This window comes from Lytechinus variegatus, chromosome 1 (genome assembly GCF_018143015.1).
Source record: "Lytechinus variegatus isolate NC3 chromosome 1, Lvar_3.0, whole genome shotgun sequence".
Classification (NCBI taxonomy): Eukaryota; Metazoa; Echinodermata; class Echinoidea; order Temnopleuroida; family Toxopneustidae; genus Lytechinus; species Lytechinus variegatus.
The window spans coordinates 26,129,190-26,141,984 of NC_054740.1; positions in this window are offsets into that span (position 1 = coordinate 26,129,190).

Consider the following 12,795-nt stretch of genomic DNA (forward strand, 5'->3'; position numbering starts at 1 on the left):
CTCATTATTTGATTGGCGATACTTGTATCCTCTTCATTAATCACTAAAAACAGTCCTAATTGAGTCCCTTAATTATCACTTTACTGTAATAAAATTTCGGCTCGCGCTTCGCGCTCGCATTGTTTAGTCGGATACTTATCTTTGTTCATGATTATAAAAACTGCTCAGAATCAGTTCTAAGGACATAAAATATCAAAGAATTTTTTGCTCGCGCTTCGCGCTCGCATTATACATTAAGACCACATGAGATACCTTATCTTGTTTATAACAATAAAAAAAACTAACATATACTTAAACCTTCAGTCTTTAGTTAGGACTACCCCCTGAAAACCAACAGAAAATAGAATTATGGCGGCCAATCGAGAAAAATGTTGCTGAAAATATTTTTCGCCCCCCCCCCTATTGGCGAAAGCTGGATCCGCCCCTGATCAAGTTTTACCTCTGAAATTTCAGTAAAATAGTGTTTGCATATTACGCAGAATGTATACTCATGAACGATCGCTTACTTTGTAATTCGAAGATTAACACTAAAACAAAATATGTTTATCCTCCCGACCTCCTACAAAATGTTTTAATAGCATGAGTGAAATTTTAGATAAACATGTGTGTTGCTCTTTAATCATAATATATAATTCAAGTTCATAGGTGAACCTCTATTTTTTATGTGATTTCGATCATACAGTTTTAATTTACATTGATACATAAATATGTGCATTTGTTTCCTTAGGCGAGAGCTTATTTCGCACATTCTTATTTTAATCGGTTTGTTGGTTTTATTTCACTCTGTCAATACTACTAACAAATAACTTTGGTATGATGTAACCTTAAGTACCGGACTTAGTCATGATAGTATGGTCTTAACTGGAATAAGTGTTGAACACTTACTTTATATTTATTCTATTTCATAAAAAAACACAATTTCTCGTGAGCTACATAGCCTGGGTGGTACCTCGGCGGTGGGATAGGGGCAATAACCCCTATGACTTAGATATATCTTTAATAGTGTAAAGAGAGTAACGGACTGACGACATAATAAAAGGGAAAAATTATATATTAACCTATTGACTAGTTTATCTATAAATATCAATAATGCCAAATTTTGTTATAATTGGGGGGGGGGGGGGGAAGTCCGCACCTGTGAGGCACATGATCACCCCCTAACACAATGCCCTGGTGCCGCCCGGTTGTAATGCGTTCATTATTCATTTTAATTTGTGTGTGTGTGTGTGTCTTCATGCATTGTCAATGCAACGTAATTTCTTTTCATAATGAAGGCTGATATTATACACTCATAACATGGAGCTAACAAATAGCTCTATGCTCATAACGTCTATTCTGGAAGCTGGATGGAAAATATTGCACGTGTGCCATTGTTTGCAATAGTATATAGCAGGACTTTGGGTGTGTTTCAATGCAAAATCATGTAGATTTAATTTTGAAGAAAATTCGATTTGATAGAACAAAACAATGTATTGATATTGTCTAATTTTGCAGAAATCAATTCGGCATTTTGAGATTGTACAAAGAATAGGAGGGTGATCAATTCCATGATAAAGGAGAATAAAAACCTTGGAACAAGTAATCTTGTGTGAAAATAGACAAATCAAAGAATATGATCAAAGTTCTAAAAACTAGTGGACAAGCAATAAAACAGTTTTGTGTTATGGAGCCCTGATCTACAAAATAAGCTCGATATAAGTGAGAATTTAAGTGAATAAGTATAAAATCGAGTTATTAGCAAGTTGTGCAAGTGTAATATCACACCTCTTCGTCGCATTAGCAGAAGATGTCCATAACAATAGCGATTTCAGCATTCAATTGCATATGACTTTCTTATTTCTCCAATAATTCTCAAACTTTCATTGACCTATATATTTTCATTTATTTCTGTTTTAACGCAATCTAGATTGTTCCAAGGGTTTCAATCTCTATTAACAATGGATTGAACCTCGAAATCAGAATATTTGCACGTACAATGTACTCGCCGAATTCAATATTGCACTGGCTCGCCACAAAATCTGAAATAATTATGATCTATACAATTTTCAAGGATATTAGGGGGCGCCGGAACATACTGGCCAAACAAAGCCGTGGGATGGCGTACGTTAACAATGCTTCGAATTCCTAGGCTTTGTTTGCTCAAAGCATTCCAGCCAATGGAAAATATTTAAACGATCTACATCTAAACATTTGTATTTGAATAATAAAAAATCATTCATAATGATTAACTCACGATTGTGAATTTCATTATTCTCGGACTCGCGATCCATGTTGACATTTTAAAGACAGACACCATTTTCAGGTTGTGCACGGTTATCACGTTTACAAAGTCGTGAGAAAACAGTGTGGATATAGATGCGTGTGCGACTGTGGGCGTGTTAAAGTTTGTGGGTGATGATGTGCGTGTGTGCGATTTGGAATTTAGTATTACGTGTATGATCAATCTGATTTGGATTCAAGAACAAAATTTAACGTTTATACCATCAGAAAGAGCAGTGAACATAAAATACATGCTCAAATAATTCCGAAGGTTCGATATTTCGAAACGAAACAAATTGCAGACAGGCCCTAAATCTGTTCGATAGTCCGAAAATGAAAATAGAGTTCATTAAAGGAGAATGAAACATTTGGAACAAAATAGCTTGTGTGAAAAAAGAAAAATCGAAGAAACAGATCAACGAAAGTTTGAGAAAAATCGGACAAATAATGAGAAAGTTATGAGCGTTTGAATATTGCGATCACTAATGCTATGGAGATCCTCATATTGGCAACGCGACAAAGATGTGTGATGCATAGAGATGTATACTAATAACGCTAATTAATATACATCTCTATGGTGTGATGTCACTTGTGAACAACTCTCCCCATTACTTTAGTATGTTTCACTTAAACTGCCTCTTTTATCACATCTATATCAGTAGATCATGTGTTCTGTCTATATAGGAGGGCATGTAATACATCATGAACAAAGAGTTTGTATCACAAAGAAGAAGCAGAAAGATGAATTTTGGGGGTATTATTTTATAGTCCATCAAAGGGAAAGTTATTCACATGTGACATCACACATCATTGCCGCATTGCCAATGGGAGGATCTCCATGGCATTAGTGAATACAATATTTTTTCTCAAACTTTCTTTGTTCTTATTCTTTGATTTTTCTGTTTCTACACAAGCCTATACTTCCAAAGGTTTCGTTCCCCTTTAAGGTACATTAATTTGTTAACAATGGTGCATCTAGGAGAAAATAGGAATGTTTAACGGGGGCACTTTGAGGGCTGGTGGCACAACCACCGAAAGAAGGGAAAAAGGTAAAGAAAGAAAAAAAAAGATGTAAATAAAAGAGAATAGAGAGACAAAGTCTTCGCTCTATTTCAAGGTGAATTTGATATAGTTTAATTCATAAAGTTTTTTTTCAAATAGGCCTTTTCAAATGGCACACGATTTTTAAAGCTCACTCACTTGCTTTCTTTCGCGCCCCTTTTATTTTAGGAAACTTTATTTTCATAGAAATCATCAGGGTAAAATATTTGTATTATATGTTCATGTAACATATTCATCCATTTGATTTTAATGATTTTTTTTTCACCTCCAAGAGTGGACTTTTAGTCCCTTTTAGTAGATATCGCAAAATAAAAAGGGGGAAAAAGAGGAAGAAATTCTCAAAAGAATCTGGATCTTTGTAACAAAGATAAACGCACCAGATTAGATTTTGTACCACTCGTAATGGTAAACATTTGCCAATGTCGCTAATTATTACTAAACAATGAATATTTAATGCCGGGGATTTCGTGAACTTAATATTTTCTCTTAATCATTAAACTAAAGAAAACAGAAAAATGTAAATGGATGTCAAGTTTTTGATCAACCTCTTCTGTTTAATATCAGGGTAAATTTGAGGATTCTTTAAAAGCGAAATGAGCATAACGGGTTAAATTTAAATTGAATTTCCACGCTATGTTGCCACGTCCCTTGCTTATACCATGGACCTATCACAAATATTAATAATAGGTCCATGTTTATACCATGCAAGCATGTATTAGTGCAGTTGGGAAGAGGGGGAGGGGGCGTAACTTAAAGGACAAGTCCACCCCAACAAAAACTTGATTTGAATAAAAAGAGAAAAATTCAAGAAGCATAACACTGAAAATTTCATCAAAATCGGATGTAAAATAAGAAAGTTATGACATTTCAGAATTTTGCTTCATTTCACAAAAACAGTTATATGAACGAGCCAGCTACATCCAAATGAGAGAGTCGATGATGTCATTCACTCACTATTTCTTTTGTTTTTTATTGTTTGAAATCTGAAATATTTTGATTTTCTCGTCATTGTCATGTGAAATGAAGTTTCATTCCTCCCTGAACACGTGGAATTCCATTATTTTAACATTTTGTGCTTCAGGCAAGGAGGTCCTAATCGTCAAATTCATAAAAACTGAAATATTGTATAATTCAAGCAATAAAAAAACAAAAGAAATAGTGAGTGAGTGACAATCATCAACTCTCTCATTTGGCTGTAACTGGCTCGTTCATAATTTTGTTAAAAATACTCAAGCGAAACTTTGAAATGTCATACTTTCTTATTTTACATCCGATTTTGATGAAATCTTCAGCATTGTGCTTGTCTGATTTTTCTCTATTGATTCAAATCAACATTTTTCTGAGGTGGATTTGACCTTTAATATTGTTTGCATATATACGCCACCATCCGAGAGGATATTGAGATTTAAAGGGTAAGTTCATCCTGACAAAAAGTTTGTGGTAAAATAGCAGAAAAATATAAGGCTCGAGAAAAAATCCATCAAAAAAAGTTATAGCATTTCAATTATTTGTTTGTGACGTCATATGGAAGCAGCTTTCCTGCAAACTGGGCTTGCAAATCATAAAATTATGGTAAATACGCAATAAAAAATCAATTTCTCACAAAATTGATTTTTTTTTACTGAACCCTATCATGCCTATATTAATTATATACACATACATACACACACACATACACATATATATTAATATATATATATAAACATACACATATATATTTTGTAGACAAATCATTTCACACCCGTTCCTAAAAATAAAACAAAAATAAGTAATCAGGGACGATAAGAAATGTTAAATTTATGCATTTTATATTACTTTACATGTGGGGCAGCTGCTCGTTTGACGTCACAAATCTAAAATTCAATATTTTATTAATTTTATTAATCTTTAATGGAATTCGAACCCTCAAACCTTCACCTATATTTTTACTATTTCTAACAGAATGAATAGATTTTACTCGTTTTGATCAGGCGGTTTCTTTAAAAAGATTTTTAAGAATTTTATTAAAAGAATATGATTTTTTAAAGATTTAATATAATGTCCAAACATTTTTGGAAAACGGGATGGTCTAAGCCAAAGATCTGGGGGGGGGGGTACAAAAATCGCAATAAGCTGTCTCCGTCATCATCAATAGTCACAAATACGTCGAATAGGCTCGAATTCATGAGTAAAATGTGGCATGTGTGGGTGTTTATTTGAGTTTTGTCAGACGTGTATCAATCAGATATGATTATTTACTTCTGGGACCGACATTTAACGTCACCATCCGAAAGACGTGACCAGGGGAGCGTTTCATGAAAGGACTTGTCAGACGTTTTATTCGACAAGTCCTATTTTATCCGACAGTTACCATAGTAAAATGACTCTCAGCCAATCAAAATTCAGAAAAGTTGTCAGATCTGACAACTTGTCGGACAAAAATGTTGATGAAACGCTCCCCAGGGCTCGAACACCGAACCTCTGCATCAATTTGTAACTTCCCCACATAGCTTGGATTACAGGCGCATGCCACAACGCCCACAACGAGCGGGCGCTCGTTTAATTAAAGCAGCGGCACTGGCAGGCAATTCAAGACAAATCGTCTAAACTTGTATTGACAATAAATCAGGCATATATCAGTTAGCATAAAATTAGTAGCAGAGGATGGATTGCCAATGTAAGCAAAAAGAAATATGACAAACTGAACCATCTATTTACCATATAATACAAGTATTAATTAAGTATAATACAAAAAAGAGAAGAAAAATTCTAACAAGCCAACACACTTGCTATAATATCAAGAAAAACACAAACAATGATAATGATAAATGAAGATGATGAAGAAGGTGATGGTGATAACGATGATGGTGATGATGATGATGATGGTGGTGGTGGTGGTGATGATAGTGGTGACAGTGGTGGTGGTGGTGGAAATAATTACAATGATGATGGAAAAGGAAAAATAGAACACGATTATGACACAAGAAAGTTTATTTTACATATTCCGATAGTAACACGACCTTAACTTTACCTTTGAATGAGTGTAGGGAGCATGGGTGTCGATCGGTATTCTTGGTTAGGGGGATGATTGACATTAATGTTCTTATGGATGGGGATCTTTCAACATTACCCCCACTAAAATCACAAGTTAGGACATTTGGGAGTGGTTGATATGCATGGTGTTCTTTGAGATTGTTGCAGTGTCCGGCACTTATGTAATTTTGTCGTTGAAAATTCAATTTGTGTTACAAGTAGGCCTATTCTAAACTCATACGAAAGAAAAAATGACAAAGATTGTCTGGACCACATACAAAGTGATCTGATTATTGAGCATGATGTATACAACTTCTCTCTTAAAGCTAACCCGACTGGCAATATCCTTTTATCTTCTTAATGCATGATGATAAAATGCAGATTCGGACAAATAAAGACTAGCACAAATTACAAACTGTGTGGCTTCTCGTGCGCCATCGGGCTTACCATCATTCCTAAAGCCCCAGTCACATATAGACACGGATCCTCACGGATCAACACGGCAATGCCGGTATGATCCGGGGAGGTCCGGGATAGTTCTGCCCCGGATGACTGTAAACACGGCATCAACACGGCAGCTTCACATGGATCTACACGGACCATGCCGGCAGAGCACGTCGTCAACACGGACCAACACGTCAGCAACACGGACCTACACGTCAGCAACACGGACCAACACGTCAGCTACACGGACCAACACGTCAGCAACACGGACCAACACGTCAGCCACAAGGACCAACACGGACCAACACGTCAGCAACACGGACCTACACGTCAGCAACACGGACCAACACGTCAGCTACACGGATCAACACGTCAGCTACACGGACCAACACGTCAGCTCAAGGATGAACACGTCAGCTCAAGGATCAACACAGCAAATTAAAATCTGCTCATAATAATGAGCTGATATCCATTTATTTATTTATTCATTTATTCATTTGTTTCATTTTTTCTCATCCTTGTCGCAACATTGTATTATGATGTTTTTTAAAAATATATAAAAACTCAAAACTTCCAATTTGTGATTGAAAACCCTTTTTTTTTGCTTGTCAATTTTTTCGGGTACGAAGTCTTTTATTTGGGATTGAAAACCGTTTTTTATTTTTATTTTTGGGCTTATCAATTTTTTTTGGCGAACGATTTTGCCCCCCCCCCCCCTGTGGAAAATCATAGGTACGCCACTGATTTCATATCACTTTATTGAAATCACAATAAAGGAAATAAATTTTCCAATTCAATAGAAAACATAATAAAAATTAAGATAGGCCCAGGTCATGACACATAACTGTCGATGAAGGGCAGTAGTATAAAACGAAATGTACAATTTCGATGTAACAGGTATATAACATATACATATAACATATAAAAAATGAAATGTGAAATAATAATAACAGACAAAGTTGGGATAAATATTAGAAAAAAAAGAGAAAACGAATTATTCATATATGCACTAAGTTTACAAATATTAGGTTGGGGCCAATCTCCAAAGCGTAAGAAAACATCCTGAATCATTTAATCATCCATTTAATCATAAATAAATTTAGCACTGTTTAACAACTACTGAAAAGTTCATAAAGTAAATAGATTTGTAAAGATTTGATGGGAAAGAAGAACACGGACTGCCAAGGATACTCCAGGCAGCCACACGGACCTACACGGCAGCTACACGGACCTACACGTCAGCCACACGGACCTACACGGTAGCCACACGGACCATCCCGGATGGCTTTGCCAACCCGGCAGTCCACGGATGACGCCGGATGTTTTTGACAGTCAAAAACTGCCGTGTTGGCCTCCCGGACGTTCAAGGACCAACATGGACCACCCCGGACCTCCAAGGATGCCCAAGGCGCCAACACGGATCTCTCCCCGGACCACCCCGGATTAGATCCGGGATGGTCCGGGCTCTATATGTGACTGGGGCTTAAAGCCCCTTTTACACCTTCACGGAAGCAACACGGATCATCCCGGATTGTCAATCCGGGGTCATCCGTGTACAGTCCGGGACTACCGTGTACACTCCGGCTACTCATCCGGCGCCATCCTTGATGTACCGGCATGTCCGGGAGAAAAATTGAACATGTTCAATTTTTCATCCCGGAGTACACGGACTGATAATCATCCGTGTTCATCCCTGCATGTAGCCTCCTTGTACATCCGTGTAGCTACCAAATGCATCCGGGAGGCTCCTTGTAAGAACCGGGTGATCCTTGTTGATACCGGCTTTATCCGGGGTCAAATGTTTGTATTGTTTGCGTACATGAACAATAGTCCGTATTCATAACCAAGCACGAGCATGCTCCAGATGCTGCAAAAAGGGACGAAAATGTGAGCAACCGTGAAGGTCCGTGTAAAGACCCAGTAACATCCGTGATCATCCGGGTATTCCGTGTTGGCTCCGGGAGCATATCAAACAGGATCCCTATTGCTACCTTGCCTATCCTTGTAGACTCCGTACTTTTCCGTACATATCCGTGTTAATAACCAGTTAACTCCGTACTCACTCCGGGAATGCTAGAAAATACAAAATTGGCACCCCGGATCATCACGAACTGAGATCCGTGATGATCCGTGTTGCATCCGTGAAGGTGTAAAAGGGGATTTAAGCCCCAGTCACATATAGACACGGATCCTCACGGAGCAACACGGCAATGTCGGCATGAACCGGGGAGGTCCGGGATATTTTTGCCCCAGATGACTGTAAACACGGCAGCTTCACACGGATCTACACGGACCATGCCGGCAGAGTACGTCGTCAACACGTCAGCTACACGGACCAACACGTCAGCAACAAGGACCAACACGTCAGCGACAAGGACCAACACGTCAGCAACACGGACCTACACGTCAGCAACACGGACCAACACGTCAGCTACACGAATCAACACGTCAGTGACACGGACCAACACGTCAGCTCAAGGATCAACACGTCAGCTCAATGATCAACACGGCAGCTATATATTGACCAGCACGGCAAATTAAAATCTGCTCATAATAATGACCTGATATTTATTTTTTTATTAATTCATTTTTTTCTCATCCTTGTCGCAACATTATATCATGACGTTTTTAAAAAAAGATATCAAAACTCTAAACTTCCTTAAAGCCCCAGTCACATATAGACACGGATCCTCACGGATCAACACGGCAATGCCGGCATGATCCGGAGAGGTCCGGGATAGTTTTGCCCCGGATGACTGTAAAGCCCCAGTCACATATAAACACGGATCCTCACGGATCAACACGGCAATGCCGGCATGATCCGGGGAGGTCCGGGATAGTTTTGCCCCGGATGACTGTAAACACGGCATCAACACGGCAGCTTCACACGGATCAACACGGACCATGCCGGCAGAGCACGTCGTCAACACGGACCAACACGTCAGCAACACGGACCTACACGTCAGCAACACGGACCAACACGTCAGCTACACGGACCAACACGTCAGCAACACGGACCAACACGTCAGCGACAAGGACCAACACGGACCAACACGTCAGCAACACGGACCTACACGTCAGCAACACGGACCAACACGTCAGCTACACGGACCAACACGTCAGCAACACGGACCAACACGTCAGCGACAAGGACCAACACGGACCAACACGTCAGCAACACGGACCTACACGTCAGCAACACGGACCAACACGTCAGCTACACGGATCAACACGTCAGCTACACGGACCAACACGTCAGCTCAAGGATCAACACGGCAGCTTTATTGACCAGCACGGCAAATTAAATCTGCTCATAATAATGAGCTGATATTTATTTATTTATCAACTATTTCTCATCCTTGTCGCAACGTTATATTATGCTGTTTTTAAAAAAGATATCAAAACTCAAAACTTTCTTAACCAGTAAAAACGCTGTTTTTTATACAACACAGTTTATGGTTTTAACAGTAGTGTTAAGTACTTCAAGTCTTGAACGACAAATTTAATTTCGATTCGATTCACTAGCATACCTACGGGGGGCAGTTTGCCCCCCCCCCCCCCCCTGACGAGCCACCACCCATATTTGTGATTGAAAACTTTTTTTTTGCTTGTCAATTTTTTTTCGGGTACGAAATCCTTTATTTGTGATTGAAAACTTTTTTTTTTGGCTTGTCAAATTTTTTGGCGCACGATTTTGCCCCCCCCGTGGAAAATCCTAGGTACGCCACTGATTTGATATTTTATTTGATATCACTTTATTGAAATCACAATAAAGGAAAGAAATTTACAAAGTCAATAGAAAACATAATAAAAATTAAGATAGGCCCAGGTCCTGACACATAACAATCGATGAAGGGCAGTAGTATAAAACTTAATGTACAATTTCGATGTAACAGGTACATAACATATACATATAACATATTGAAAAAAATGAAATGTGAAATAATATTAACAGACATAGTTGGGGTAAATATTAGAAAAAAATAGAAGAAATTATTCATACATGCACTTAGTTTACAAATATTAGGTTGGGGCCAATCTCCAAAGCGTAAGAAAATATCCTAAATTATTTAATCATCCATTTAATCATAAATAAATTAAGCATGTTTGTGTCAACTGTTTAACAACTACTGAAAAGTTCATAAAGTAAATAGCATTGTAATGGTTTTGATGGGAAAAAAGAACACGGACTGCCAAGGATACTCCAGGCAGCCACACGGACCTACACGGCAGCTACACGGACCTACACGGCAGCTACACGGACCTACACGGCAGCCACACGGACCTACACGGACCATCCCGGATGGCTTTGCCAACCCGGCAGTCCACGGATGACGCCGGATGTTTTTGACAGTCAAAAACTGCCGTGTTGGCCTCCCGGACGTTCAAGGACCAACACGGACCACCCCGGACCTCCAAGGATGCCCAAGGCGCCAACACGGATCTCTCCCCGGACCACCCCGGATCAGATCCGGGATGGTCCGGGCTCTATATGTGACTGGGGCTTAACACGGCATCAACACGGCAGCTTCACACGGATCTACACGGACCATGCCGGCAGAGCACGTCGTCAACACGTCAGCAACACGGACCTACACGTCAGCAACACGGACCAACACGTCAGCTACACGGATCAACACGTCAGCTACACGGACCAACACGACAGCTCAAGGATCAACACGTCAGCTCAAGGATCAACACGGCAGCTATATTGACCAGCACGGCAAATTAAATCTGCTCATAATATGAGCTGATATACTTCTTTATTCATTTTTTCTCATCCTTGTCGCAACATTATTTTATGATGTTTTTAAAAAAGATATCAAAACTCAAAACTTCCAATTTGTGATTGAAAACCTTTTTTTTTTGCTTGTCAATCTTTTTTCGGGTACGAAATCCTTTATTTGTGATTGAAACCGTTTTTTATTAAATAAAAAAAATTTGGCTTGTCATTTTTTTGGCGGACGATTTTGCCCCCCCCCCCCTGTGGAAAATCCTAGTTACGCCACTGATTTGATATCACTTTATTGAAATCACAATAAAGGAAAAAAAAATTCCAATTCAATTGAAAACATAATAAAAATTAAGATAGGCCCAGGTCATGACACATAACTGTCGATGAAGGGCAGTAGTATAAAACTTAATGTACAATTTCGATGTAACAGGTACATAACATATACATACAACATATTTAAAAAATGAAATGTGAAATAATAATAACAGACAAAGTTGGGGTAAATATTAGAAAAAAAAGAGAAAACGAATTATTCATACATGCACCAAGTTTACAAATATTAGGTTGGGGCCAATCTCCAAAGCGTAAGAAAATATCCTGAATCATTTAATCATCCATTTAATCATAAATAAATTAAGCATGTTTGTGTCAACTGTTTAACAACTACTGAAAAGTTCATAAAGTAAATAGCGTTGTAATGATTTGATGGAAAAAAAAACACGGACTGCCAAGGATACTCCAGGCAGCCACACGGACCTACACGGCAGCCACACGGACCTACACGGCAGCCACACGGACCTACACGGTAGCCACACGGACCTACACGGACCATCCCGGATGGCTTTGCCAACCCGGCAGTCCACGGATGACGCCGGATGTTTTTGACAGTCAAAAACTGCCGTGTTGGCCTCCCGGATGTTCAAGGACCAACACGGACCACCCCGGACCTCCAAGGATGCCCAAGGCGCCAACACGGATCTCTCCCCGGACCACCCCGGGTCCGGGTTCTATATGTGACTGGGGCTTTAGACGATTTTAACCCGTGATTTTAACATGTTTTAAATGCTTTATAAGTGCACAAAAGAAAACCCGTTCTAAGTCACTTATAAAGCTGTTTCTTTTTCTTGAAGCGGACTTTCAGATTCCTTTCTCATTTCTTTTTTTTTGCTTTCTTGCTTGGGGTTGCTTGAAAGAAGTTTGTTATTTTGAAATAATAATATTTTTGCGCTTTGCATCCATTTTTGGCCCCAGATATATGTCCGCGATAATTTGCTCAAGAGCTT